General features: G+C 36.1%; 1 pseudogene; it reads right to left on the bottom strand.

The window, feature by feature from the left end:
* Window positions 1-276: 276 nt before the first annotated feature.
* Window positions 277-4,834, bottom strand: LOC124245901 (armadillo repeat-containing protein 10-like; annotated as a pseudogene).
* Between the last annotated feature and the right edge of the window lie 1,162 nt (window positions 4,835-5,996).

The raw sequence follows: 5,996 nt of genomic DNA, 5'->3' as shown, positions 1-5,996 counted from the left end.
ACTTCATGTAGAAAAAATAACCAAAATATCTCAATATAGTCAGCAAAATAAAAATAAGTGAATATTTTTAGTACAAGTTCTAATATTCATTTGTTATCAATAAAGTGGTCTAAAACTTGAAGACCATGGCAAGACTAAGACTGTATTGATGAAACATGAGATTTACTGTTTAAATTCAGCAGCTGAAAAATTTCCTTTACAAAGAAGATGGAGAATAAGAAATATATAATGTGCATTACTTTCAGACTGCATTACTCTTTGGAAACATATGACTAATCAGGATTTTGTTATTATTATTACAACTTTTTCCTTCACATCCACATCATGATGATAAACTAAAGCTCTCATTTTCTGGGCACATTCTTCTCCACAGAACAGGAAAAACAGTGAACCTTTAGTGAAAAGTAGGCTGAGAAGCTAAATGGCCTTGGATTTTGAGGCAGTAATTTATTTTCTGAAACAATGTAAGCACTCAAAGAAGAATCCCCTTTGCTAGGTGGCCATAGTGAAGGGAAAGGAATGATGAATCCACTCGGGTACCAAGTAGTCCATCTGCTATGGCTGAAATTCCAGGCACATTCAAAAGGAGTTTCAAAACTTGAACTTTAGTGTTTCCATTTCCCACAAGTAACACATTGAAAACGTCTGTCATAGAAATGTTAAGCATTTGGTCATTAGTAACAGTCGTGTTTGCTAACAATCCCAGTCTGACCATCTGCACAGTGGACTTGAGGGAACCACAGAAAAAAATGCTCACAGACTTGATGCATACCTTTAACTTGCTTTGATTTTTAACATCCATACTTAGGTTATTGAGTGCATTTAAAGCTTTGCCTTTAATACTGTGGCTAATATTGTTGATCGCATTTCAACATTTAAAATACTACCCGATTAACAAATTATGGCTTGGTTAGCTGAATGGCTACATTGTTATTCAAAGTGAGTAAACTTTTTCAACAATGTCAGGATCCTTTTTTCTTTAGGTTTTAATAATGCTTCTGTTCATACACATATACATACATATGTACATAAAGAGAAATGAAATACAGCTCATATCCTTGGTAAATGACTATTGATTTGTTGCCAATTTGAATAAACATTTATTTTACCAAGAAGTTTACTCCTCAGCTTCATATTTTAATTTTATTTAGAAATGTAAAATACTTTTTTATACTTAAAATTTATATGCCTAAATGTTTCTTTTTACACAAAGACATAAATATTTTTAATTTCCAGCTTTATGACCTATAGTTTACAAATAACATTGTGGAAGAATAAGGTGTACAATGTATATATTTGACGTATGTATATATTGTGAAATGATTACCACAATAAGGTTAGTTAACACATCCATCACCTCACATAATTATCCTTTTATCTTTTGTGGTGAGAACATTTAAGATCTACTCTATTAGCAAATTTCAAGTATACAATATGTGGGGCCAGCCGCGTGGTGCAGTGGTTAAGTTCGCACATTCTGCTTCTGCAGTCTAGGGTTCGCCGGTTTGGATCCCAGGTGTGGACATGGCACCGCTTGGCAAAAGCCATGCTGTGGTAGGCGTCCCATATATAAAGTAGAGGAAGATGGGCATGGATGTTAGCTCAGGGCCAGTCTTCCTCAGCAAAAAGAAGAAGACTGGCAGCAGATATTAGCTCAGGGCTAATCTTCCTCAAAAAAAAAATCAAGTAACCAATACAGTATTGTTAACTATAGTCACCATGCTGCACATTAGATCCCCAGAACTTATTCATCTTATAACTGAAAAGTTGCACACTTTGCCTAACATCTCCCCATTTCCCCCACCACACAGCCCATGGCAACCACCATTCTACTCTTTCTATGGGTTCAACTTTTGTAGATTCCACATATGAGATCATACAGTATTTGTCTTTCTCTGTCTGACTTATTTCACTTAGCATAATGCCCTCAAGTTTCATCCATGTTGTCCCAAGTGAAAGAATTTCTCTCTTTTTATGCCTGAATAATATTCCATTGTGTATATATGTATATATATATATATATATATATGCCACATCCTCTTTATCCGGTCATCCGTCAACAGACACTTAGGTTGTTTTCAATTCTTCACTTTTGTGAATAATGCCGCCATAAACATGGAGGTGCAGGTATCTCTTCAAGATAGTGATTTCTTTTCCTCATATATATACTCCAAAGTAGGGTTACTGGGTCCTATGGTAGTTCTATTTTTAATTTATTGAGGAACCTCCATATTGTTTGCCATAGTTGCTGCACCAATTTATATTCTCACCAATAGTTCATAAGGGTTCCCTTTTCTCCACATCCTCACCAACACTTGTTATCTCTTGTCTTTTTAATAATAACCATTCTAACAAGTATGAGGTGATATCTCAGTGTGGTTTTGATTTGCATTTTACTGATGATTAGTGATGTTGAGTCCCTTTGCATGTACCTGTTGGCCATCTGTATGTTTCCTTTGGAAAAATGTCTAATCAGGTCCTTTGCCCATTTTTTAATTGGATTGTCTGTTTTTTTGCTATTGAGTTGCGTGAGTTCATTATATATTTTGGATATTAACCCCTCATCAGATATATGAATTGCAAATATTTTCTCCCATTCTGTAGGTTGCCTTTTCATTTTGTTGATTGCTTCTTTTGCTGTGTAGAAGTGTTGTAGCTTGATGTAGTCCCACTTGTTTACTTTTGCTTTTGTTGCCTGTGCTTTTGGTATATCCAAAAAAATCTTTGCCAAGACCAATTTCAAGGAGCTTTTGCCCTGTATTTTCTTCTAGCAGTTTTACAGTTTCAGATCTCACATTTAAGTCTTCAGTCTATATTGAGGAAATTTTTGTAAGTAGTATAAGATAGGAATCCAGATTCATTCTTTTGTATGTGAATATCCGGTGTTGTCTGGCCCAGGGTGCAGTGCTGGGCTGGTGCGGGAGGCTCCTGAGGGCTGATACAGGGGTTTCCAGGAAACACTAGTTATTTTTTGAGGCTTTAGTTTTCATATATGTTTAAGAGGGATTATGCTTTATAAATGAGCAACATATTAATATTGATTATCTGATAGTCCAAATAAATAGTTCATTGAAGAGAGATTATGAAATATCTGACAACAGGAAGACAAAATATTTGTAGAGGATAACTTTACAGAAGACTTCCTAATATATTTTTGCACACTAAATTAATTGCTCTATGTACCCCAAACCACACCTATAGTTATTACTTCATGCTTTGTTGATTGATTTATGTATGTCTTGCCTATTTTTAAATTAGGACTTCAGAGGACTCGTACAATGATGATACAAAGAGAGTACAATCAGAAATACTTAACACAAGGAGAGAGACAGAAACCAAGTAGTTAGAGGAGAGGACAAAAACAAGGCCCAAAACTCCTGAATGAGGAAACCATACCAATTGTTCACAGATTTTGGCTCTGTGCTCTCTAGAGGCCAGGGCTAAGGTGGTAATGTGATGGGTCTCAGAGCTTTCATTGTTGTTAGCAGAAGTGATGTTAAGTTTTTTCCCTAAATGGACTTATCTTTTGGTTCTTATTTCGTAGAGAAATTTGTCATAGGAGTCTTTTTACCAGGGGCATTATGTACTGCAATGCATGATAGATTAACTGGTGTATTAAAAACTTCAGAGGGCTTCTCGGTGTGTCCTCTACTCTTCTTTCCTTGCTTTGTTTGAAAGAGTCCTGTGTTTTTTCTCAACACCACAAAGGCAAGAGTCATTCCAAACTTTCATGCTCACCGTGTGCTACCCCTAAATTATGTTAGGTGTGAAACATTTGTTTGTGTTTGCACCAAATTTCAGTTTTCCAAAAGGAGTTAAGAATGTCTAGTCTGCAAGTGCTCAAACGTCTAGCTATGTTACAGGAAGCTGATGTTATCTAATTTTGCAATTGTCATTTTATTTTTCCTCTTAGCCAGTTACGGAATTAAGGTTAGGGACAATGAGTCTTTGGAAAACAATGTAGATTAAGAAAACAAGTTAATGGATCTGAAGGAAAATATTCAGAAAATTCCAGAATGTCCTGACATATTAGCTTCATAAAAATGTCTCACCTAAGTTGTTCCTTGCAGCAGCGGCAATTTCAATGATGTTTAAAAAATATATTTGTTACTAGACCTTCACATATTTGTACTCATTTGCAAAACTTAGGCTGAATTTTCTGCCAGCATACGATATGGTTACCTTTTATAATTACTTATATTTCTTAATATTTTAGTAACTCTCCCCAAAAAGTATAGAGGATGTATGTGTAGCTATTACACTAAGAAAGGAAAATTCATGGGATATACTCATATAGAAACGTTATTTTTTCCCTGTTTCATTAAATCTTTTCTGTGGCCTTGGTGCTTTCCCTCCCCCACATTCACTGTGGCAGGATTTTTCTAGTTATTCCTACATAATACAGTTTTTTGATCACTTCACTATAAGCTATTAAAACCAACAGCACCACTCTCAATCTAAAAATGACAATGCCCTGAGCAGGATAATTGCCATTATTTGAATCCTCTTTTAAATCAGACTTTTTCTCTTCCCCAAGTTCTGCCATGCTCCAAGAGGAAATCTGAAGTTAGGGGAGACGAAGTGGCAGCCTTCTTGTGGCTTTTCCCGTCTTCAGCTTCTATTCTTTTTCTTCTATCTCACCAACCATGTTTCTGCCTGTTCCAGAGTTGGAGTGCGTGGAGTGAGAAGTAAAGGAAGCATAAGAATTCTGCTTTTACTGGTACTGTCGTGGTGGTCAGATATTTGTGCTTTCTGTGTTTGGCATTATTTTAAAACTGACTTTTTGCCTCCTGCGTACTTCACGGGTTCTTCTGAGTTACCCCTTCCGCTCCATTACGCTTCTCATATGTGAAGTCCACTTGACAAGGTAAAGTTTCTGCCTGCTCCCTTATTCCACTCTCAGTACTTTAGGCAACCTACATTACCTTCAACTTCCCCTTTCTGGATTTTTCCTATGGGTAGCCCACATCCAGAAACATTCAAACACCCTTTGCCTGGACAAAATCTGGCATTCAGGTCACCAAGTTTACTGCCTAGCTTCTCTTTCACTACGCCTTCAAAGCAGTTAGACATCCATTTCTTGTACATTCAATTTCCTTGAAAGTGTGAAATATCAATTGATTGTGTCCTGCAAACTGCTAGGGACACATGAATTTCTAGGCTTGAGAAGAAGGGCAAGCACTAACAGGCCTCTTGAAACTTGCCCCCACAATCTCCTTGAATGCCTTCTCACTAGATCTTTCCTTTCATCCTAACCTCCGATTGTGCACAAATATTTCATATTCTCAAACATTTTCCCACGTCTCTAGAGAGTCCTCAAAGCTACTCATTCTATTTTTCTTTCATTTGTTATCACTATGTCTGTTATTGGAGGCACACCTTTTACCACAGTACTTGACACCTTGGACATTTCCTGTTTGCTGACCCTCATATTGAGATTTTGTAGGCTTAGGGAATACAGGTTATTTTAAAAATTATACTTTGCTCGATAATGCACTGGACTTTTAAAAATTAGAGTGAGCCGAAATAATTAGGAAATTAAATCATTCAGTGGCTGAATATCCCATACTGTTGTTTGCATACTCATAAACTGAATTTAAAAAAATTTATTGTGGGTAAAATACACATACCACAAAATTTATCATCTTAACTATTTTAATTACAGTTCAGTGGTATTACGTACATTCATATTGTTGTGCAACCATCACTACCATCCATCTCCAGAACTCTTTGCAGCTTGCAAATATGAAACTCTGTACCCAATAAATAATAACTCCCCATTCTCCCTTCACCTTAGTCTTAGCGTTCCTCTGCTACTTAGTAATGCTTGAGCATCTTTTTGTGTGCTTATTGACCATCTATATAACCTCTTTGGAGGAATGTCTATTCAAGTCCTTTGCCCACTTTTGAACTGGATTGTTTGTTTTCTTTGTTGTTGTGTTTTAAGAGAGAGATATATATATATTCTGCATATTAATCACTTATAAGATATATGA

The sequence above is a fragment of the Equus quagga genome, chromosome 10 (assembly GCF_021613505.1).
Source record: "Equus quagga isolate Etosha38 chromosome 10, UCLA_HA_Equagga_1.0, whole genome shotgun sequence".
NCBI lineage: Eukaryota > Metazoa > Chordata > Mammalia > Perissodactyla > Equidae > Equus > Equus quagga.
The sequence above is the reverse complement of the archived record's forward strand: the minus strand, read 5'-3'. Positions and strand labels throughout refer to the sequence as shown.